This window comes from Ambystoma mexicanum, chromosome 8, assembly GCF_040938575.1.
Source record: "Ambystoma mexicanum isolate Mex_15411 chromosome 8, UKY_AmexF1_1, whole genome shotgun sequence".
NCBI lineage: Eukaryota > Metazoa > Chordata > Amphibia > Caudata > Ambystomatidae > Ambystoma > Ambystoma mexicanum.
Window position 1 is genome coordinate 1,692,597,925 of NC_090929.1, and position 24,293 is coordinate 1,692,622,217.

Sequence of the window (24,293 nt, forward strand, 5' to 3'; positions counted from 1 at the left end):
AGGCGGAATGTGTCCAAGATCACACAGTTTAATGATACTTTAAAACGTCTTTGCAGATAGTTCAAAAAGGGTTGGATCAGTTCAGAAAAAGTTAATTAGCAGGTCCCAAGTCACCCCAGGATAGAGAGTCAAGGATTTACGGGACACCTTGATCAGTCTGTTGCAAGGGAGACCAGGCGGGACACAGTACCTGAAATGGTGAATAAGCTCCAGCGGGGGCAGTTGTTCCTGGCAGCGGATGCAAGTTGGTGCTTCGTCCAGGGGAAGAGAAGATCTCGACGTGGAGGAAAGCTGGAGGTCGTTGCACTGCCAGTAGTGGTGAAGCGTGGCTATCCGGCCGCCGGGGTGCTTGGCACGGGCGATTCGACCATGAGACGATACAGGAACGCGAAAAGAGGGCAAACTGGTTATCCCCACCAGTTCAGAGGAAGAAGACTCTCCGGGATGAAGATCTTCTCTGTCGTTGGGAAGTGGTGAGACGGTTCAGCAGGGCTCCACCGGTGGTGTTGTCGTTGCAGGTCGGCTCAGCTTCTCCCTCTTCGGATTCTTTGGTCCTGTGGCGACTTCTGAAGTTCCAGTCCCCAAAGCACTGCTTTTATGCAGAAAACCCCCATTCATCAGTCCTAGCTATCACTCAAACATCACACAAGAGTGAGACTTGAGTTGCCGAGGCAACTCAGTCCAGGGTGCCTATTCCCCCTCCCACACATCCTGTAGACCCAGACAGAGCGGCACCACTTTTGGAGGCTTCTGTGCAGAAGGCCACCAAAAAGTGGAACAAAGGGCTCGACTTGGGTTGGAGTTACAGAGGCGAACACAAACGCCATTTTAAAACCGAGTCCTGGCAAAAAGACCCAACCGGGGAATAAATATTAAATAAATAACCCGGCGGTATCTTTAACATTGCACCAAAAAAGTGGTGCGTTTAGAATGAATGAGAAAATCCCATAGGAAATATTCTGGTGGAATATTTTGCATGGTAACCACTGCCATCAGCCAGAAACTCGACAAGAGGGGACTGGACAGTGCCCCCTCGAAAAACAGACCCAGGGGTAATCTAATTACCCCTACCAGTACTTCCACAATATGATGGTTTGTACTGGTTCTGTTTAGAATTTAAGACTAGTAAAGTCAATGGTGACTTTACATGCCCTGGGAGACAGTAGTCAGTCCCAGGGTATGGAGTCTATGTTTGGGGGTCACTATGACACCCCTGTGTTACTGCACTGAGGGTGCTGTGTAACACACTTACCAAAAACACATGAATCCCTATGGAGTAAAAGACCCCATAGCCCATAAAACACATTACAAAGTCAAAGGATATCTCAAATCATGTCTAAGAGTGGGAGAAAAAGAGTCTCACTCTTAGCAGGAGAAAAAAAATAAACCACAGAAAATCCAGCAAAGCTGCTGGGGGACTAACTAGGTTTGGGAAATTAGCCTTAACAGAGAATTCTCCCTAACATCATAACATTATATAGATAATTTCAAAATAAAAGGCACTAATAAATAGGTGAAATACAATAGATCAAGCGGGTTGAGCGCTCGCTGCTGCCATCTGTGTGTAATCTGCAGGTCGCATGTTCGAATTCCAGCAAGGCCCATTCAACCTGTCATCCTTCTGAGGTCAATAAATGAGTACTAACCTCCTTTGGGTGATATTGTATGTAAATATGTTCCCTGTCACGCTCTTTGTTGAAAGCGCTATATAAATAACACATCATTATAATGAAAAGATAGCAGCATATTTGGCGTGAGTGATAGTTGCTACAAATCAGGTCTCACTGAAAAATGTCCAAGCTTTTTCCAGATAATTGAGTATAGCAATTACATCAGATTCCTCTAAATTCATTTTGATTAGCCATAGACCGCCCTCTGTTGTCCTTACATTATACTTGTTGAACAACGGTCGCAAATACCGTTTTCTCAGTCCATTGTACAGCGAGCAAATACAGTTAAAGTTCTTAACGTTTTCTTCCCAAGTTTTCCAGAACATACATTTTCCCAAGGCTAAAGCTAATCTGCTTTAAAACTCATCAAATGTAAAATATTCAGTCTTAACTTGACCAATAATGATTTTGCAATTTTAGAGCACAGTATATCTAAATTAGTTTAGAAGGCGAAGTCACATTTAACATCAAGGTGAGAGCATCGATATTGGTTCTTGGATGCTCCACCCAGTACGACACAGTCGAAGCATAGATCGACGAGGGCGAAGGCCCAGCGATGAAACAATCAGCAGAGAGGGAGAAGAAATGGTCCAAAAGCACTTGAAGAGATCCAGCTCAAGGAGCGGCTCCCAACATTCAGCTTCTTCGTTCTCAAAGAAGAGAAGGAGAAGGCACTCGTCCACAGAACCATAGTCTGGCAAAAAACCTGGGCGGACTCCTGTGTCCTCCTCTTTAGTGAAAAAAGACCATCGAGTCCAGCACAACCCCAAAAAGCCAGCAGGGTCTCAGAGCACCATCAGGCATCGTACTTTATTCGGAAGAAGCCATAAAAATGCACAAAAATACAAATCGTACAAAATAATACAGTAATGGACAGTAGTTTGAATACATGTTAATAAATTGTGCTAAAATATTATAAACCAGAAATGAGAAGGTGAAATGCTGCACAAATACATTAAAAATATGCGGTCCAAGAAAATTACCACATGGATCTGAAGGACAATATAATATACTACAGGTCGTCAAAATACTACTTTAAACTTGTTACAGTACATATTTTAGAAAAACATGGATCCTGCTTGTGACGTCCCAGTTAGTTTGTGCGCGCATGCGCGAGCCTCGTTTCGGGCAGGTTGAAATAAACTGCGTACGACGGCAGTTGCCGACGGGACGCGCAAGCAGCAACAGCGCGTTCTGTGTTTCCTTCCCTGTGTGTGCGTGCGTGCATGCTGGGAGTGTGTGTGGGCCCCTGGAGGCCTGGGTGCCCGCAGGAACACAACAACTGGCGACGAGGCGGGATACCGCCGTAGTGCTCGCCTCATATACACGACAGTGAAAAATCGGCGACGCTACGTCGGATGGAAGCACGGACCCGGCGCGAGCATTCCGGCAATGTCGAAAGGCAAGCACACAGCAATAGCGGCCTGAAAGCACAGACACCCTATTAAGGAGTGTTGTAAGACACGACAAGGTGGTGGATTAGCAAGCAGAAATCTGAGGTACGTGTGAAATCAACCCCAGTCATGTTTGCGGCCTCTGAGGCATTAAGAGGTGCCTATGCGACCTGTGACCATGGCAGAAAGCGATGACCGCGGCAGTAGCGAGCGAGAGCACTCCCGCTGGAGAAGGTGACCGCCCCCTGCCGACGGTCCCGCCCCGGTATCCCGTCCGACGGGATCGCAAGCCACCGGTTCGTCTCAAGGACTACGTCCTGGACTCAGGGGACTGAGCCCGTAGCAAGAGAGGCCGCTCCAGTTTGGTGAGACAACGTGTTCATGTTTACCTGTTCAGGGGAGCCTGTGCACCCCTAGTGTTATACTGTTTCTCGTTAATGAAAAAAAGGGATGTGACGTCCCAGTTAGTTTGTGCGCGCATGCGCGAGCCTCGTTTCGGGCCCACGCATTCGCAGGTTGAAATAAACTGCTTACAAGCAGCAACAGCGCGTTCCGTGTTTCCTTCCCTGTGTGTGCGTGCGTGCATGCTGGGAGTGTGTGTGGGCCCCTGGAGGCCTGGGTGCCCGCAGGAACACAACACTGCTCAGTCCATTTGTTACTAAAAATACATGAACGAAAGGCAAAAGTCGCCACTCTGCACGAACAAATACATCATTGTCCGTTCTTTTACACGCAATTACAGCCACACTGGCCTGGTTGAAATGGTAAACATATACTTCATATGCCTGGGCTATTTTACAGTCCCTGTAGGGTATGGGAGTCGAATAATGTATACTCTGAGTGATAGTGTCCTATATTACTCTATTACAAATTTCAGTTAGTTAGTAGAGCACAGATTGGCAACGTTGACTTAATGTGGTGGACACATAGCAAACTTCACCCACCCTCTTGTCCTAAGACATCTATAAATGCTTCTCTATACTTGAGAAGGGAGGGTTTACTCGATACTCAGATCCAATACAAAATAAGTCTGTTTGCAATCTCGCGGCCAATATAACTCAGGCCCAACTCTACGTGCTGTTGAATTATGGGTGTGCTTTTTGGTAGTTTAAAGATGTTTTTGATAAAATAATTGTGTGTAACTTCTAGGTTTTTGGCCGTACAGTGGCCCCATACAGTGCAGCTTGGCGTACTTGTAACCCATAAATGTTAAGGGTCGGTTTGACGGCACCACCCCTATGATCAATTTGGCAGTAGCTGCACTGTACCTGCTCAAGATAATATTCGACTTGTTCACTAGCTTGTGCCATTTGCTTGTTTCTGTTGGTCTAATTTCTAGGTAATCAAATGAACAGACTTGGTCAATTGGACCACCCACGATTTGTAAGTTTTAGGTGGGAACGCTTTCTCGTACTGGGCTTGAAGACCATTGTTTTCATTTTACTTTTGTTGATTACCAAACCCATGTTACCCTAGAATGAGGCAACGATTTCCATTAGTTTTGTAAGCCCAGCCAGGGTCAGCGAGATCAATTGCGCTTCATCATCCATCTGCGCCTACGAGCCTGAGAGCGGTTAAAGCCTCGACCATAATTCTAGAGCGCCACTGATGTCCTCCTCGGCTGTTGCATTCTTCTAAGCTCTATCGGCTCTGTCGGTGTTGTCTCCGAAAGGCCCTTTGAGGATTGTTCCTTAGTCCAGAAGGGATTATATGGGCTCTTTACAAGGCTTCTACGAAGAAGATGATGACCTGATGCCTTTCAGGTTCCAGCCTCTAGGAACATCTTTGAAGAGTTTCATAATGAGGAAGACAGGCTGGTTGATCTAGCATATATTTTAGAGGATACCAGTTGTCCAGACACCTCCCCAGAGGTTGACTTTACTCAGGCCAATCCTCATGCCAACCCGAATGTGGCATAAAGGAAAATGAGGGCTAAGGTGACTAATGCCTTGGGTTGAGGTCCTCCTGCAAAGGAGATACCCGGATATAAAAGATCTGTTACTGGAGCTATGTGTGGTGGCCAAGAGTGGGCCCATTCTCATGGCCCCACCCCTCCGACCCCCCCGGCATCAGCCTCAGGTGGCAGCAAATAAAGGTAATCAGACAAAAACTGGTGGTAAAGCAAACGTCTTGTATTATATAGCAACTACACAGCATACAGTGATCAGCAGGGATCAGCAGGGAACACAGCAGGACAAGTGTTCAGGCAGTCGGCACACAGAGCTCGCTAGGGGCCCACCCCTAGAGAGCCGGATATATAGCATATCATAGGCACATACTAATATCTTACAGTATATGGAGGGTGTTACTTGGCACAATATTGCAGACATTTGGCAAGAACTGTCGACATCTCACTTGTGACCTTGTGATGCAGCCCTGCAGTGACATTGTATTATGGATAAGCGGCATTCGCAGAAACCCTACTGTAATCTCCCATATATGGGCCTAGTGCTATACTTGTAGAGAATAAGTGGAAGTGAAGGTCTGATGTGTCCTCTGCACTCGGAGGGGTTTGGGCCTGTGCGGGGTGCTGCGTGCAGAGGCAAGCAGCCTAATGTAGTATACCATAGCATAGAATAGCATAACAATCCTGCATAACATAGCATATTATAGCAATCCTACCACATCAACCCCCACGTTTGGTTAATCCCTGAATAGGGCTCAGACCACAGGCAGCAGGGATTTGATACCAAGGTATATGGGTGTCATAAGGATAGGGTGGAGAGGCAAAGGGATTGCTACTGAAAGGATGTTGTTCCTAGAGACAGAGATTGTTGGGCCTAAAAGTTCCTAATTCAAAAATTCAGCCCAATGGGTGCTGGACATTTGAGCTAACACATCTTTCATTTCCTGCTCCTTGGAGGCGTCATTTGAGGCGTCCTCTGTAATTTGAGATGTCTCTATTTTAAATGGCAGCAGTCTGGCCTTGGTGGGCAAGTGAAGCACCTGTCTAGCAGAGCAAAGGCAGCAAATTAGAAAATCTATCATTGCAAACGTGGCAATTATAACAAATATTAAAATACGATGGAGTGAACCGAAAGTGTTTGAATGGGGGAGCAAAGTATCTAGCACCGTGGGAAATGTTGTGTCCTTGGTAGCGGTCTGCCAGTAGGCAGAGCTGCAATTTTGCTTCATTTACTTTGTGTCCTTTTGCTGCCATTGCAGCAAGGAACACTTTGGAGTCGGTGAGGGAGACCTGAAAGGAAGGTGATACTAACAGTAGGTCATCCATGTATTGGATCATAGTGGAGCCCACAGGGATGGTGACATCCTGGAGGTCTTCCTGAAGAATGTGGTAGAAGAGAGATGGGGAATTAATACAGCCCACTGTAATGGATGCATCAGTGAGTTGACGTTCCTTGTAAGTGAATGCAAACAGATACTGAGAGTCCTGGTGGATGGGGACAGAGAGAAGGCAGAGGCAAAATCAATACAAGTGAAAAATTGGGCATCGTGTGGGATACAGGAGAGAATGGTCAGGGGGTCCGGAACCACAGGATGTGAAGGTATTACTGCCTTATTAAGTGTTCATCAATCGTGAGCAAAACGGAATTTGCCTGTGCCCTTTTTCACAATGGAGAGCACCGGAGTATTGTAATTGCTAGTGGTGTAGTATAGAATTCTCTGATCAATGAGGGAAGAGATGGCAGGCTTGACCCCTTCCTCTGCTTGAGGTGATATTTTGTACTGGGGCACACTTGGGAGAGGAACCTCTGGATTGAGAGTGATGCAAACAAGTTTAGCAAAGAGAATGTGTCCTACCTCATTGTCATTTGCCACCCAGAGGGCCACTGGCACTGAATCAATAAGGTGGTTGTCCTGAGTAGTGAAGGAGGCTCTGTAGAAGGCTTCAGGTGAGTGGGCTGTTGGAGGAGAAACAAACATTCAGTTACCTAGTTTGTGGAACCTCTAGATAAATACCATGAGGAGAACAATAAATGGTACAATGCATCTTGCATAGCAGATCAATACCTAACAGATTTGCAGGTAAGCAAGCTCTTGACAGAAAGGCATGGTGTTCAGTGATGGGACCAACAGAAACCGACAATTCATTTGATACTGGGTGTGGAATATTAGTGCCGGATATGCCAACAGCGCTGACAATTTTCTTTGAGACATCCACATTTGGAAATGCAGATGCTTGCAGCGTGCAGCGCCTGGCACCCGTATAAATCAAACAGTTCCCTCTCTCCCTTGGATGTCACATTTGAGATAGGGACCAGACCGATCCAGTGGTAGCAAAGCAGCAGACAGCACTGCAGGGCCCCTCTGGTAAAGTCATTGTGGACCATAGGAGATCTGAATGTCCTGGTAGCCCCTGGTAGGAGGAGGAGGTGGAGGGCCAGGTGATGTGGGTGTAGGGTAGCAATTAGAACTGTTAGGAGGAATTAAATCATTGCGTGCATTAGTCGGACCATGTTGCCATGGTATGGACGGTTTGGTAGGACATTGCTGGATGAGGTGGTCCGTCTTCTTACAATATCTGTAGAAAGGTTGCCCTGGCAGGGGTTGCTGGGCAGGCAAAAATGGGTGTGCAAAAATCTTTTGTGGCTGATGAAAAGGCGGCAGAGGCAGTCTTTTGTTGTATTTGCAAAGCCATGGGGTGGATAGCCCATCTTGCTCCTGGCGTTTAAATTTGTCATAGATATGCTGCGTTGCTTGCACTACTTTCTCAATAGATTCAGCTTGCCACCCAATTTGCACATTCTGAATATTGTTTGAAATTTCTGGAAGGAGGCCATTCACAAAATGAGAAACTAATGCAGGTTTAGCTTCTTCCCCAGTGTTCGCAATACCAGAGTATTTAGTGAAACAGTCAGTTAACCTAGACAGGTAGCCAGTGGGAGATTCCGACTGGTTTTGTTTGCACGTGGCGATCTTTGACCAGCAAGCTTTGACGTGGTATTTCTCTTTGATGAGTGCGGTAAGTGCAGTAATATTAACAGTAGTAGCCTCACCTTCTGCCAGTGTGTCAGGCCATTGCAGTTTGTTCATAATTTGTTTGTATAGAGTGTCTTTGAGCACAGCCCCTAGGAGTTGTTTATGATTCCCAATGGTGGGATCATAACAGGCAATCACTGTGTTCAAATGTTCCATGAAAGCAGTGGGGTTGTCAGGCAATGTGGGGAAATGCTGTACCATATGGTATATGTCAGTGGAGCGCCAGGGAGTGTGAATTCCCAGAGGTTCTGCATCAGTATTTGCCTGAGGGAAGGTGCGCATAGGCATAAGGATGGTGGCTGCAGTGGAGGATGTTAAAATGTCCAGAGTGTGTAGCGAGGGTTGCTCAGACATGGATGAGCAAGTCCAGGGTGGCGTGTAGGTAGAGGCTGCTGGTGGGGGAACTGAAGGCGGGCAGGGGGAAGAAGAGGTTGTGGTGGGAGAGGCAGGGGAGGGTGGTGGGAGGTAGCTGGGCTGGCATGGCACCTTGCTGTGGCGTCGGGGTTGGGGCACTCCTCTGATGCGGAGTAGGTCTTAGGGGGGGCGCTCTGGAGAGGTGAGAAAAGAGCTTCTGAAAGGGATTCTTTAACAGTGTCTGCAGAAGTACTTCGGTAGAGGCCTGTTTTGCGAATTTGTTTACTGTTTGACTGGCCGGCCTTTGTGGGATGCTTCTACTGCTCTAATTGTTTCTCTAGCTAAGCCTGAGAGTTCTCATGCAATCTAGTCTGTAGACACTGTGTACCAGGCAAAATAAGCCAACCAATGACCATCAGACATCTTAGACTTTCTTTGTTCCAAAGCCCCGCACAAGACAACAAGGTGATCTGCATGAAATGAGCCCTCCAGTGGTCACTGAAATTCCTTTTGAGTCAACAAAAATATTTCAAATATGTACAGGTGAATTCCTCATACGTTGAAAACATGAAGAAGGCATTGGTTCCTACTGCAGGTGTGCATGGTGTTGTGGAAAGCTCAGAGCCCATGGCTATGTCTAGAAATAAACCGGGTAGACATAAATGGAGGTAGGCCTACAGGTACTGCGGATCAAGAGGGGTGGTTCAAACAACCTCACAGCAATTGGTATTTACTGGTGGTGACAGTAGAAAGACAAACGAAAGAGGTGATACACAAAGGGAGATAGGAGCAAGCAAGGATTGATAGTGTTTGCTATATATAAAGATAAAGTCACATACAAGAAGGACCAGAGGAACCGTGTCCGGCTTATCTCAGCAATCACATTTGGTACATAACTGCCAAATGGCCAAGAGGCCCTCAACATTGCATCTTCGGTTGAGATAAGAACACAGATATAGACTGCAGGGCTCTGAGTGTTGTAATAGGTAAAGCAGTAAAGGTGAGATCCACTCACGCAAATTTAGTTATGCAGAAAAATGTTCTTGCCAATCAAGGCCTCGCCCATGCATGGAAGAAAAGCATTTAGGTATTTCTGTAGCACTAAGTTGTTTGTAGCATGGACAGGGTGTCAGTGAAAAATAGCAAAATAAATCCTGACAGTGCCCACAACATATCAAGAAAATAAACACGAAGCCAGTTCATCAACCCAAACAAATCACAATGACAAGAAACCCCAAGCGAATAAGGCATTTCCCTAAACACAGCAAGAATGCAGGGAGCAATTTTAAAGACGTCTGGCGTAGGCCAAGGATATGTGTGGTAATGACATACTGCAGCGAGGGATCCTCTGATTGCGTGGCAAGGCAAGCCACAGCTAAATAACACAGCCACGGAGAAAAAAACACAAGACAACCCTGTCAGCTGCAATCATAGTAACGCCAGCCCACAGAAATGCACAACACTCTACCAGCAACGTTCCTCTGAGAAAGCATCCTTAATTAGACACACAGGGCAAATGCATCAGAACCAGTATCCAAACCTGGGTGCCATGTGACACCACACCTGGACCCCCCCTAGTCACAAGCTTTGTCTATCTGGTGTCACACATAAACAACGGGCGCAGCAACACTGACACTCACTCAGCTTGGAGACAGCAGCATGTCTCAATAGTTTGAAAACCCGAAAACGATTGTGACATCACAAGGTGGCCTCATTCCTAAAATCACAAGAAAATGCAATGAGGATCTAAACCTCCTCTTTAACCAGTGTAAGAAGCAACATGAACATTAACCCCAAACTGTTGAACCTAACCTGACAAATTGAGAATCAAAGCATCTAATGCATAATGTAACAGTAGTAGAAACAAAGGCAGTTTTTAATCAGAACATGACAAACATACAGCAATGACATTTACACGATAGATCAGTTGTTCGCCAGAAAGGCACTTTGAAATCGAACCACATATCTCCTGCATTCTGTAGTTCAGAGCTTTACTTTTTCATTGTTTTACGTTTCTCAAGAACACTTGCAAAAACATTCAACATTGGTTTTGTTGTTAAGCTCTGGCAGCCTGCCTGCGCTTTTCCACGTCTGGATTGTGCTGCACTGATACAGGGAAGAGGGGGTTTTGGGCAGGCAGTGCCTCTGCGAATGGAAATACATTTAATGTCTCACATAGCCTTTAATAGATGAATGTTTGTGTGTACATAATGCTGATTAAAACTATGCAGAAGTGTATAATTGTGCTATATTTCTGCCCTATCCCTAGAAAATAAAGCAGCAACAGCAGAATCACGCACAGGTATGTGAGCCTTTTACTGATTTTATAAATGAGATTTGTAAAACCATTAGTGCATATGCATAGCAACATCCATGTGGCGCTGTGACGCTGCGCTTGGACAAGAGTGTGAATTATGTGAATTATGTGTCAACCTTTAGGCACCAGTGCAAGCGAACCAGTGAGGTAAAACTGATATAGTGTTGGGTAAGAACCTTTGTCACACTGGCGCTTGGTGAGTGACAAGTTTTTTAATGGACATTCCTATCTAAATCTACCACTACTCGGTGCATTCGAAAAATGTATATTAAAAATGTATACAATTTCATTATATCGATACAAATGCCACAGCATTGAAAAACAAAACACTTGTATGCTGAAATGTGTAATAAAATCAGCACGATACAAAACGACAAGACTCTTCTGAAATGCTTACAGATTTAGATACGAATATCCATTAAAAACTCTTCACTGACCAAGTGCCAGTGTGACAAAGCTTTTTACCCAACCCTGTCCAAACTACTTTTCGAGATGGAAGGGCGCTGTCTCACAAGAACCTATTCACCGGCAGCAGGGTCCTCAATACTGTCCAATGATCAGCGATGTGATCTACACATTCTAGTGCTCTGCCAAACCACAACTGATACAGTGTGAACATATTTGCTGCAATTGTACATGAGCCTAAATGTCTATCCCAAATTGTTTATGCGGGTCTAGAAGCCTGTCTTAAGCACTCTCACAATAATTTAAAGCAACTAAAAGAAAGAACTTGTATACTCAGGATCCCCATTTAAGTAAATGCATGAACGAAATTAGCACTTTGTCATCTGTTGTTGATGTCTGCGTACCACCTGGAGGCTTTCCTTACCCCTGTTGGACCTTTTCATATCTTCATTTAGTGAAGCTTTCAAAATTCCTCTGGAGCCATATGCTTTTCTGCTAATTAAATAGGTCCAGCAAAAGGAGAAGTATGCAAAGTCCAAAAATACATGGAAGCAAGGGACGAGTCCCTCAATAACAGCACCATCATCTAGAGAGGTTGCCCATCAGGATGACCTTGCTCTACTTGCACCATCATCTGGTGAGGTTTTCCATGAGGATGAAGTTGCTCTACTTGCACCATCATCTGGAGATGTTGCTCAGGAGGATGAGGTTGCTCTTACTCGCACCATCATCTAGAAAGGTTCCTCTACTTGCACCATCATCTGGAGAGGTTGCCCATAAGGACGAGGTTGCTCTATTTGCACCATCATCTGGAGAGGTTGCAATGAGGATGAGGTTGCTCTATTTGCACCATCATCTGGAGAGGTTGCAATGAGGATGAGGTTGCTCTATTTGCACCATCATCTGGAGGGGTTGCAATGAGGATGAGGTTGCTCTATTTGTACCATCATCTGGATAGGTTGCCCATGAGAATGAGGTTGCTCTACTTGCACCATCATCTGGAGATGTTGCTCAGGAGGATGAGGTTGCTCTTACTCGCACCATCATCTAGAAAGGTTCCTCTACTTGCACCATCATCTGGAGAGGTTGCCCATAAGGATGAGGCTGCTCTATTTGCACCATCATCTGGAGAGGTTGCCATGAGGATGAGGTTGCTCTACTTGCACCATCATCTGGAAAGGTTGCTCCGCTTGCACCATCATCTGGAGAGGTTGCCAATAAGGATGAGGTTGCTCTATTTGCACCATCATCTGGAGAGGTTGCCAATAAGGATGAGGTTGCTCCGCTTGCACCATCATCTGGATAGGTTGCCCATGAGAATGAGGTTGCTCTACCTGCACCATCATCTGGAGGGGTTGCCCACTACTTGTAACATATTTAGCCAATTCAAAGGGTTATGGAAAAATCGCTTTGAGTACTGAGGAGCTAATCAAGAACGTCATAACTATGATATATGATATAAGTCATTTATAATGCAATGGATCAGTGTTAAATGTTAATTCATAATCAAATCTGAGTTCTTTATTTTAGAATATACATTTAAAAGGCAAATTATAAATCCTTCTAAATTTCTTCTAAACAATTCATGGTTCTTAAAAAATGTTATAATACATATACAAGAAACATTTTTCTGTTGTGATGTGCAAAGAGTGCAGAGCATACATGTGCAAATACGCATATGGAAAAATAGTCTCTTTTGAATTCATGCACCCTATCAAGAACATTTATATCAATATATAACAACTGTGAACTGAATATATATTCCATTCTTTTACACCATTATGACAAAATTCAAGTATTGGTCAAACCAGATCTCGGCAGTTCATCTGGCAGGGACAGAGAACAGTTAGGTGGATACTGAGCAGGCAGAGCTCCTGACCCACTCGGAAGGTTGAGTGCTCCACCCGAACCCGGAATCCCTCAACCTACATGCGTGGCTCTTGAGCGGATAAGATATTTGTTTGTTTTTTTGTTTGTTTTTATTATTTATAGCGCGTTCCAGACCCGAGGGTGTCAGAGTGCAGAAAAAGGCAGGAGGATTCTCAGCTTTTTTACAGTGCTGTACATACATATACAATAGGGTGGTAGTCATAGGCATGTACAAACGTCAATAAAATGGGAAGTTATATACAGGTGGAGATAAAATACAACATTTGAGCCAGGATATGATGTACAAAGCAATGGCTGACTATGTACAATGTGGGCTGGTCATGGAGGTCCATTAGTGGATCATTAAAGGTTAGTGGTCATTTTCTTTAAAACAACTAATGATGTTCTGTCGGAAGTGAAGGTAGGTTTGGTCTGTTCTTAGGGAGGGCGGTAAAGAATTCCACAGTTGTGCTGCTTTGACTGGGAAGCTGCACCCTCCTGTTTTGGCTCGATTAAATCTGGGTACTGTTAAAAGGTTTGAGTTGGCCAGTCTTGAAGGGCGGTTAGAGGATTGTCTTGTGAATCTTTCTGTGAGGGAGCGCAGGGCGGTGTTATTGAGGCATTTATGTGTGAGTGAGGCTCTCTTCGGTCGGATTTTGTCATTAGTTGTGAGGCAATTGTTCAGTCTCCTTGTCTCAGAGATGTGAACTTTTTTAGAAATGCCCGATGCCGCTCTGAGGGCGTTATTTTGTAATATCTGGATTTTATTAGTGATTTGTTTGTTGGCACCCAGATTTAGGGCATTGCAGTAGTCCAATCTTGAAAGGATCAGGGCTCTTGCCAATGTAATACAGCTGGGTGTTGAGAGGAAGGGTTTAGCCGCTCTGATAAGCTTACAGGTTTAGGCCGTGGCAGAGGCCAATGAGTTGACCTGTTTAGAGAGGGAGAGGGTGGCTTCTAGATAGAAGCCAAGTGTTTTAACTTCTTTGGCAACTTTGATTATGTTGCCTTTGATGTCAAAACTAGAGTATTTGTCACTGAGTTTATTGATGTTGGTGGTGGTGCCAAGGATGATGAGCTCTGCTTTTTCATCATTCAGGCATAGACCGTGGGTGGCCATCCATGCCTGGATGATGAGGTACACACCATTAACCAAGGCCAAATCCTTATCATAATCTCCCGTCAACGGTAAGAGGATCTGAGTATCATCTGCATAGTTAGTGTAGGTGATACCAAGACCATTGAGATCATCAAAAAGGGGCTTGGTGAATATGTTGTACATAGTGGGCGACACGCAGGAGCCCAGAGGCACTCTGCAGGTGATGGAAATGGGGTTGGCGGATTCTGTCTGTGAAAAGACCTGCATGGTCCTGTCTTTCAAGAAGGATTGTACCCATTTGATAGCATCCTGTGAGAAGTGTGCAGCCGAGTCCAAATGATTGCTGAGGACTTTGTGGTGAACCAGGTCAAAAATAGCCAACAGATGAAGTTTGGCCTTTGTCCCTAAGGGCATTGATCTGAGCCTTATGATCGATCAACGCTGTTTCAGTCCCATGTTGTGGTCTGAATCCCGACTGGCGGACTCCTAATAGGTGGTCGTGTTCGAGGTATTTTTGAATTTGGAGGTTTGCTACCCTATCCAGGATTTTGAGCAGGAAGGGGTCAGTGCTGATGGGTCTATAGTTGGTGGGTATGGATGCGTCTAAGTATTGTTTTTGAGTAGGGGAAGTACCCAGGATTCTTTAAGATTATTAGGGATGGTACCGGTGGCAAATGAGGCGTTGATAAGCTTGGAGATGAAGGGAGATAGAGCTCTAGGTGCATCTTTAATAATTTGGGCTGGGTAAGGGTCCCCTTGACAGTTAGATGGCTTGAGAGTGAGGATCATTTTCTCAACCTCTAGGGTGGAGACTTTGGTGAAGTTGAAGCGATCGGTAGGTTTCTGTGTGAAATTAGGTGTACTATGTTGTTGGCCTGGGTACTGGTGGTTGTTTAGTTTTTTGGCGATTTTGTGTTGTAGGCTTTTTAATTTATTAGAAAGTGCTTTTTGAATGTTGATACACCAGTTTTTATCCTTTACGGAGGAGTCTGTCAGATATTGGAGATTCAAGCTCTTTGATTATTATGAATCATTCTTTTATGCTTGAATTGCCTTGCAGGATTCTTTTGTCATAGGTATTGTGTTTGGCTATAAGAATTTCCTTCTTGTAGAGGGCGGGTATATTGGATAGATTAGTCCTATTGTCATCCGTTGGGGATTGTCTCCAAGTAGCTTCGCTTTTTCTTTTTCTAGTCTTAATATTTTAACGTGTGGGGAGAACTAGGTGTTGAGATGTTTTTTAGGTTTTCACTTTCTAGTTTTTAGCGGGGCGATAGTGTCAAGGACTTTTGTTATATTCTTCAACTAAGGTTGAAGGGTCGGAGGAGTTCGGAAGAGAGTTGAGAGTTGATAGTATTAGAGGTGCTAGTTTCTCAGCTGTGATGTTTTTTTTTTATTCCTGGTGGGAATGGAGGGGGCTAATGGGTTGTTTTTGGGGGATAGTGTTATGGCTTCTATTGAGAAGGCTATAAGATGGTGGTCGGTCCAGGATTGCGGGTTGGTGGATATATTGGTGGCTATGCAATTGTGGTCAGCCACCCAAACAAGGGTTCTCCCTTTGTTATGAGTAGGGGAAGTTACTTTTTGGCTGAAGCGTAGTTCAGTGAGAGAGCCAGCGATAAGTTCTGCCTGCTGGTCTTTAGGGTCGTTAAAACCTAAGGTGATTTCACCTAGTAAAAGGACATGTGAAGAATTCTTTAAATTGTCTGAGACAATGGTAGTTAGGTCGTCTTCGAATGAACCGATGGGGATGGGGGCCTGTACAGTAGGTGGATAGTGAGGGTGTTGGAGCCGGCGATCGGTAGTTTGGCTGTCAAAGATTTGCATGATTTAACAGGTGCTAGTCTTATAGCAAGGTTGGTTTTAGCTATTATGGCTAAACCTCCACCTCTGGCCATTGTTCTGTCAGCTCTAATTATTGTATAGTTCTCTGGAACTGCCAACATAATGACTGGGCTGGCTGCTGTGTGCAGCCATGACTCAGTGAGGACTAGGAAGTCATATTCTTCAGATTGTAAAATATCAGCTATTTCTGTGGCGTGTGCCACCAAAGAGCAGGCATTAATTAAGGCACCCTTAAGGTGTGGAGATGTCTTACTTATCTGAGGTAGTAGTGGGACCAGGGTGGTAGTTTTACTTTCGATAAGTGCATTAGGTGGTGAGTTCTGGCGGTGGCTGATGGGTGGATGCGAGTTCCTAATATTAGTATTGCTTATGGACCTGGCTAGAGGTTCAAATAGTTTAGATAATCTGGATCAGAGTCTTTGATTTCTGGTTGTGGTGCTGCACGGGGTGTCTATATTGTGGGTGTGCAGGAGGAGGTTGTTGGGCATGTGTGTCCTGTCGGAGTTGAGGTACCTGTGAAGTAGTGGTGTCAACGGGTCCTTGGTGAGCGTAGGCGTTTGCTTTATCCAGGCTGAACAGGGTATGGTTGGGAGGTGTGGTTAGGTAGTGGAAGTAATAATGAGCAGGTTTCGGATAGTCCTTAGTCGGACTGTGTAGATACCTGTGATGTACATGTTGATGTAACACTGTCTAGGATACTGCCCGTGGGTAAGGGGGCATGGGGCAGGTTCAATAAGCTGAGATCTGAGGTACAATTTCAGCAGTGTAATCTAAATCAGAACCCTACTGGTAGTAGAATGGAACTATTTAGAAGGGTTGGCTAGGTCGGACTGTTAGGCATTGTTCACAACGCAGGTTAGTGCGAGATGCTAGGGCGTAGGTTTTAGGCCTGGCTTGGGTTCAAATGATGTGGAGTTTGGTAGGGTAGGTCTGTATCTCGTGGGCGTTTAGGGCACAGATTTTGCAGAATGGGCTAGTTTGCGTATGTAGGGTCATGTCTGTGGCACAATCTATGGCATAATAGGTTCATTCAAATTCTGAGGCATGTGGCACTACAGAGTAGGCTAGTTCAACTGCTAAGGTGTAGGGCTTATGGCTAGTTCAAGTGCTAAAGCATGTAATATTAGGCATTATAGAATAGGCTAGTTCAATGCTAAGACATATGGCATATGGCTAGTTCAAATGCTAAGATATGAGGCACAGTGCATTGACTAGATCCGTTGCAAAGGTGTGTGCCACTACACGATGGGCTGGTTCAAAATGCAAAAACATGTGGCACTGCAGAATAGGCTGGTTCAAATGCAAAAACATGTGGCACTGCAGAATAGGCTGGTTCAAATGCAAAAGCATGTGGCACTGCAGAATAGGCTGGTTCAAATGCAAAAGCATGTGGCACTACAGAATAGGTTGGTTCAAATGCAAAAGCATGTGGCACTGCAGAATAGGCTGGTTCAAATGCAAAAACATGTGGCACTGCAGAATAGGCTGGTTCAAATGCAAAAGCATGTGGCACTGCAGAATAGGCTGGTTCAAATGCAAAAGCATGTGGCACTACAGAATAGGCTGGTTCAAATGCAAAAACATGTGGCACTGCAGAATAGGCTGGTTCAAATGCAAAAGCATGTGGCACTGCAGAATAGGCTGGTTCAAATGCAAAAGCATGTGGCACTGCAGAATAGGCTGGTTCAAATGCAAAAACATGTGGCACTGCAGAATAGGCTGGTTCAAATGCAAAAGCATGTGGCACTGCAGAATAGGCTGGTTCAAATGCAAAAGCATGTGGCACTGCAGAATAGGCTGGTTCAAATGCAAAAACATGTGGCACTGCAGAATAGGCTGGTTCAAATGCAAAAGCATGTGGCACTGCAGAATAGGCTGGTTCAAATGCAAAAGCATGTGGCACTGCAGAATAGGCTGGTTCAAATGCAAAAACATGTGGCACTACAGAATAGGCTGGTTCAAATGCAAAAACATGTGGCACTACAGAATAGGCTGGTTCAAATGCAAAAGCATGTGGCACTACAGAATAGGCTGGTTCAAATGCAAAAGCATGTGGCACTACAGAATAGGCTGGTTCAAAATGCAAAAACATGTGGAACTACAGAATAGGCTGGTTCAAAATGCAAACACATATGTCACTACAGAATAGGCTGGTTCCAAATGCAAAAACATGTGGCACTGCAGAATAGGCTGGTTCAAATGCAAAAACATGTGGCACTGCAGAATAGGCTGGTTCAAATGCAAAAGCATGTGGCACTGCAGAATAGGCTGGTTCAAATGCAAAAGCATGTGGCACTACAGAATAGGTTGGTTCAAATGCAAAAGCATGTGGCACTGCAGAATAGGCTGGTTCAAATGCAAAAACATGTGGCACTGCAGAATAGGCTGGTTCAAATGCAAAAGCATGTGGCACTGCAGAATAGGCTGGTTCAAATGCAAAAGCATGTGGCACTACAGAATAGGCTGGTTCAAATGCAAAAACATGTGGCACTGCAGAATAGGCTGGTTCAAATGCAAAAGCATGTGGCACTGCAGAATAGGCTGGTTCAAATGCAAAAGCATGTGGCACTGCAGAATAGGCTGGTTCAAATGCAAAAACATGTGGCACTGCAGAATAGGCTGGTTCAAATGCAAAAGCATGTGGCACTGCAGAATAGGCTGGTTCAAATGCAAAAGCATGTGGCACTGCAGAATAGGCTGGTTCAAATGCAAAAACATGTGGCACTGCAGAATAGGCTGGTTCAAATGCAAAAGCATGTGGCACTGCAGAATAGGCTGGTTCAAATGCAAAAGCATGTGGCACTGCAGAATAGGCTGGTTCAAATGCAAAAACATGTGGCACTACAGAATAGGCTGGTTCAAATGCAAAAACATGTGGCACTACAGAATAGGCTGGTTCAAATGCAAAAACATGTGGCACTACAGAATAGGCTGGTTCAAATGCAAAAGCATGTGGCACTACAGAATAGGCTGGTTCAAAATGCAAAAACATGTGGAACTACAGAATAGGCTGGTTCAAAATGCAAACACATATGTCACTACAGAATAGGCTGGTTCCAAATGCAAAAACATGTGGCACTACAGAATAGGCTGGTTCAAATGCAAATGGCACTACAGAATAGTCTGGTTCCAATGCAAAAACATGTGGCACTACAGAATAGGCTGGTTCCAATGCAAAAACATGTGGCACTACAGAATAGGCTGGTTCAAATGCAAAAGCATGTGGCACTACAGAATAGGCTGGTTCAAAATGCAAAAACATGTGGAACTACAGAATAGGCTGGTTCAAAATGCAAACACATATGTCACTACAGAATAGGCTGGTTCCAAATGCAAAAACATGTGGCACTACAGAATAGGCTGGTTCAAATGCAAATGGCACTACAGAATAGTCTGGTTCAAATGCAAAAGCATCTGGCACTACAGAATAGGCTGGTTCCAATGCAAAAACATTGGCACTACAGAATAGGCCGGTTCAAATACTAAGATATGTAGTATGGTACATTGCGGTACATAGATCAGGTGCTAAGACACGTGGCGTTGCGGAGTAGGCTAGTTCAGATGCAAGGCCAGATGGCGCAGAACATTGCAGAGCGGGCTAGTTCAGGAAGTTATGGCAACCTGTGGCGCTGTGTTTTACAGAGTATACTGGAGTCTCGGGCATAGCAATAGGTGCTAGTGCAGAATAATACTGACGGTGTATTGGTTTAGCAGAATAGGCTGCTGAGTATGGAGGGAGCCGTTAGATAGAATAGGCTAGATCGGCATGCTTAGGCATAGCTAGTAGAGCAGGTGGCTTCTGAGTGGGATAGAGCGCAATATGCTGGGACATTGTCTGAGCCACTGATGCTAGATTAGCCTTGAAGTGGCGCTGTGCGCAGTAGGCGAAGATCGGTGTAATCAGAGTTGTCGTGGATCACTTTGTGTCGAGTTCTTCAAGTGGCCCGGGAATAGTGATTATATAGGGTCGGAGCGCGTAATTTTTCACGCTAGAGGGTGTACTTACGCGCCCTTTCCGGCGGCCCTCCGTGGACAGCCGCAGACAGCTTGCGTGCCTTTGTAGTCGTGCCTTCGTGGGTCGGGTTGCCGGCTCTCGCCTTCTGGTGCTTCCGGCTGAAGCAAGGAGACGCTGGAGGCCAATCCGGGGGTTCTGCAGCAACAGTGGTGTGTCTTGTAATTGCTAGGCAGCGAAGACACCACAAGGAGCGGCAGCCATTTTAGGATAATCTTGTGGGTATCTGCACACAGGATTGCGGTGGGCTAGCAATGGGGAAGCAATCTTTAGGTATGGATTGCAGTAGATGGATGTGATATGGTATTGGTCAGTGCGTGGGGTGAGGGTAGAGCACTATGCCTTACCAGGGAACAGGCTTGTAGCAGGTGATTGTCGAGGATCGCTGGCATGAGGCAGATGAGGGAGGGCTCCAGCCCTCCTTCCAGGATGGTGGCACAAAGGAAATGGAATCCACGCAGCTCATGTGCCTTTGTAGTCGTGCCTTCGTGGGTCGGGTTGCCAGCTCTCGCCTTTCCGGTGCTTCCGGCTGATATGATCACTGGGACACTCGAGGTGCTGCTGGCTGCACGCAGGCCATCTATGAGATCTCTGTATGCGTGCACGTGGAGAAGATTTGAGGTGCGGTTCAGGGAACACAAGATTGGCCCTATTTCTGGCCCCACCACTACAGTGATGGAGTTCCTTCTGTCACTGGTCTCTGCAGGCCTTCAGGTCGCCACAGTCTAAGGATATTTGCCGGTCTTGTCTGTGTTTAAGAAGTCCCGGGATCAAGGTTAATTTTTTAGATCCCGTTATGGCCCAATTCCTGAAAGGCCTTGTGAATAAGTTTTGTTGTCCCAGATTGGAATCTGAATCTGGTTTTGACTTTCTTGATGGCAGCTCTCTTTGAGCCCATGCACTCCTGTTCTTTGCGGCTGCTCACTCTGAAGACAGCCTTCTTGGTTGCGATTACATGAGCCAGGCAGTTCAGTGAATTGCAGGCCCTTTGTTGTAGACCCCCATTTTTGCGATTCTTTCATGAAAAGGTCTCACTTAAAGTAAGGCCGGGGTTTCTGCCAAAGGTAGTGTCTGAGTTTCACCTTTCACAAGCCCTAGACCTACCAGTCTTTTACCCACCGCTGAACCCTTCTAAGGAAGAGGAGCGCTTTCATCGGCTGGACCCCAAAAGACCTTGAATTTCTACATTGCCAGGACGTCAGAATTATTTAAGTCTAATCAGCTATTTGTGGCCTAATCTCTAGCTTGGAAAGGTCTGGCTGTAACAAAGCAGACGCTATCCCGGTGGATTATCTTGTGCATTGCAGAATGCTATCAGTCTGCAGGCAGGGAGCTGCGTTCTGGCATCAGGGCAAGCTCAACCAGAGGGGTCTCTGCATTGATGGCCTTGCAGAGGGGGGTCCCAGTTAGGGATATTAGATGTGCGGCAACATGGTCACTACAGTATGGACGTCACCCATGGTGCTGATGCACGTTTTGGCAGGGAAGTGCTTTAAAACCGGTTACTGTGAACTTTCCGCCCTCCTCCATTGTTTCACTGCGTGGGGAGTCTAACAGATGAGGAATTTGCCGGAGAAATCACTTACCGTAATGTTCTTTCTATGCATTTGTAGCAGAGCAGGTGGACATGTTATCTGTAGCTCCTGCCCCTTATCTCTGTCTTATTGGAACATCAGGAGAAAAGCTGCATATAGGACACCAAGTATCATTCCAATGCTGCATTGAGTGTATGAAAGACGCTATGCACTCAGACAACCATATCGAATACACTCTCACACTGAGAGAGTGGGAGGATGTCAGCACGCACCTACGGACATCATGGAACGATAAGTGAAGTCTGACGAGAGCAGAGTGACATCATGAAGGAGACCTATGATGACGCACTGACATTATGTAAAACCACATAAGAATAAAGATGTAACTGAAGTAACAAGAGAAACGCGTAATTAAAGATGAAGAATTCATATACACAAAGAAGATAAAGTTACTTGTCCACCAATAAGTGTACATACGCAGAAACGCATGGTAGATGAGATATTTTAGAAGCTTGCTTTAGAGGAAAACATAGGAAAATGTAACGTGGCTAGGACGGCCATGATAAAAAGATGGAAGTTAGATTCATATTAGAATCATAAGCTACCTCGGAGACAGACCACGGTTGCAGAGTTAGAAGACACTGGAAGAACAGCTTTGTGTCAAAACAAAGAGGAGTCTATTGGCTTGGGATCAAGGCTGCTAATTCAACGAAAAATTGCAAGGCATGAAGGGAGTCAAAAGGATAAGCCTTTCACGTAAGAACATTTTCTCTTAGATTAAGGAAAGAGGAAACATTTGTAAGAGCCAAGTATTGGACACTTAAAAGTGTATAAAGTCTATGCAAGATGAAGTGGTCCAGAGAAGCAACGACACCCAGTATAATTGAATCAAACAGCAATAAATAGGAAGTTGAAATGGACACATTTGCGGTCTCCTCACACGTGATTCAGAAGGTGAAAACAAGGGCTATTCATTAAGCCTCAAATGAAGATAGTGATGTGCCTATACTCCCTGAAAGGTCCTAGCACAGAGAACAGGCTACAAATTCAACTACAAATGAGAAGCTTTGGCTTGGGGCCTAACTGATGAGAGATAATGGATTAATTGGGAGTAGTCTGACGTTGCTCAAGCACCTGGGGTCCATTCTCCTTATGTGCTGCTAACGAGTCGAAAGTCCAAGGTTGGGGTAGCCTGCCAACCACTCAGAGGGTCTGTGAAGCAGCATGCCATATAATGTTGCATGGGCCCACCTGCTGCTATTTTTCCGTTATAATTAAGGCTTCCAGTTTTCTATTTTTACTGTTTTTTTTCACATAAATACAGATGGAAATCAATCTGTATTCTGTCTGTATTTATTTATGAAAATGGAAAAATACGGAAAAACAGGTCTTTCTGTCTGGTTATCTATGCTGTCACTCATACATCGCAGGCCAATTACATTGCAGGTTGGCATTATGGAGAGTATAAAATTTGTATGCAAATAGCATTAAAGTTCTTCAGATTGCTGACAGCATATAGGTTAAGGCAGCAGCAGTCACAGGAGTAACCATTTGTTGTTATGGGAAACGTTGAACTAGCATTTCTTTACTTTATGGCTGGATGTGTACTTTAATACATGCATTTTCTTATTAGAATAAATACAGAAAAATCCTGGTTGCCAATTATCTTTTTATATGACAAAAAATAAATATGGATAATTACAGAAAAAAGGCCCAAAGAAGATCCCACTTCTGGTCTCGAGACATAGACCTTCAATCGGTTGGTGTGAAAGACTCTGGGAGCATCCTTAGGACTGCGTAGGTCCACCAGATAGTTTACCTCTCCAAGTTTTCCCCACAACCTTCAAGGGTGCTATCCACTTGTCCTGCAAGGCCCTCTGCCTTGTTGGCACCATAACTAGTAAAAGCTGGTCTTGATCGAACTCAACCATGTTGGCCTTCTGGTCATGCCAATGTTTGACCAGAGCCTGACATGCTCTCAAGTTATCACTAGCTTCTGCCATCATGTGTGGCATTCTCCTTCAGAGACCTATCACATAGTCAGTCACTCTGACTGGCTTGGGGGAAGGAGCACTCTCTAACCCCTCCTTAATCAGGGTCAAAGGACCTCTGACTGGATAGCCATAAAGAAGTTCAAAGGGACTATATCCAACTTCCTCCTGAGGGACTTCGCTATAAGCAAAGAGAAGGCATGGCAGCAGAAGGTCCCACTTTCTTTTAAGGGGTTCTTCTAAAGCACCAATCATGCTCTTCATAGTATGATTAAACCTTTCACTCAGTCCATTGGCTTGTGGATGGTAGGCTGTAGAGAACTTGTAAATGACACCACAGTTTTTCCACATGGCTTGCATGTAGTGGGACATAAAATCTGACCCCCTGTCAGATATCACTTCCTTAGGAAACCCTACTCTGGTAAAAATACCAAGTAGAGCCTTAGCCACAGCCTGAGCCATAACAGTTCTCACAAGTATTGCCTCAGGATATCTAGTAGCATTGTCTACAACCAGGATAAACTGGTTTCCTGAAGATGTGGGAGGGTCAAGGGGACCAACAATGTCTATTCCCACCCTCTCAAAAGGAACTCCCACCACTGGGAGAGGCACCAATGGTGCCACATTCTTGGCTCCACTCTTGCCAGAGCTTTGGCAAGTGTGACAGCTCCTACAGAATTTGTCAAATTCTGAACCCATCCTAGGCCAGTAGAAGTATAAAAAGAGCCTTTCCTTGGTCTTTTTGAAACTTAAGTGACCAGCCAAAAGTATCTCATGGGCCAACTGTAGGAACTGGAGTCTGATTTCTAGGGGCACTACAAGTTTTTTGCAGTCCCCAGGGGTAGACTCAGTCGGTTCACT

The 24,293-nt window shown here is 45.1% G+C and overlaps 1 protein-coding gene across 1 annotated transcript in view; it reads left to right on the forward strand.

Annotated features, from left to right (window-relative positions):
* The window catches only part of LOC138473831 (deleted in malignant brain tumors 1 protein-like), an 835,597-nt gene that overhangs the window by 309,259 nt on the left and 502,045 nt on the right, over window positions 1-24,293 (forward strand). The window contains exon 3 of the mRNA XM_069612216.1: window positions 10,629-10,661. The gene's annotated coding sequence lies outside the window, so the exon portion shown is untranslated. The remainder of the gene's footprint in view (window positions 1-10,628; window positions 10,662-24,293) is intronic.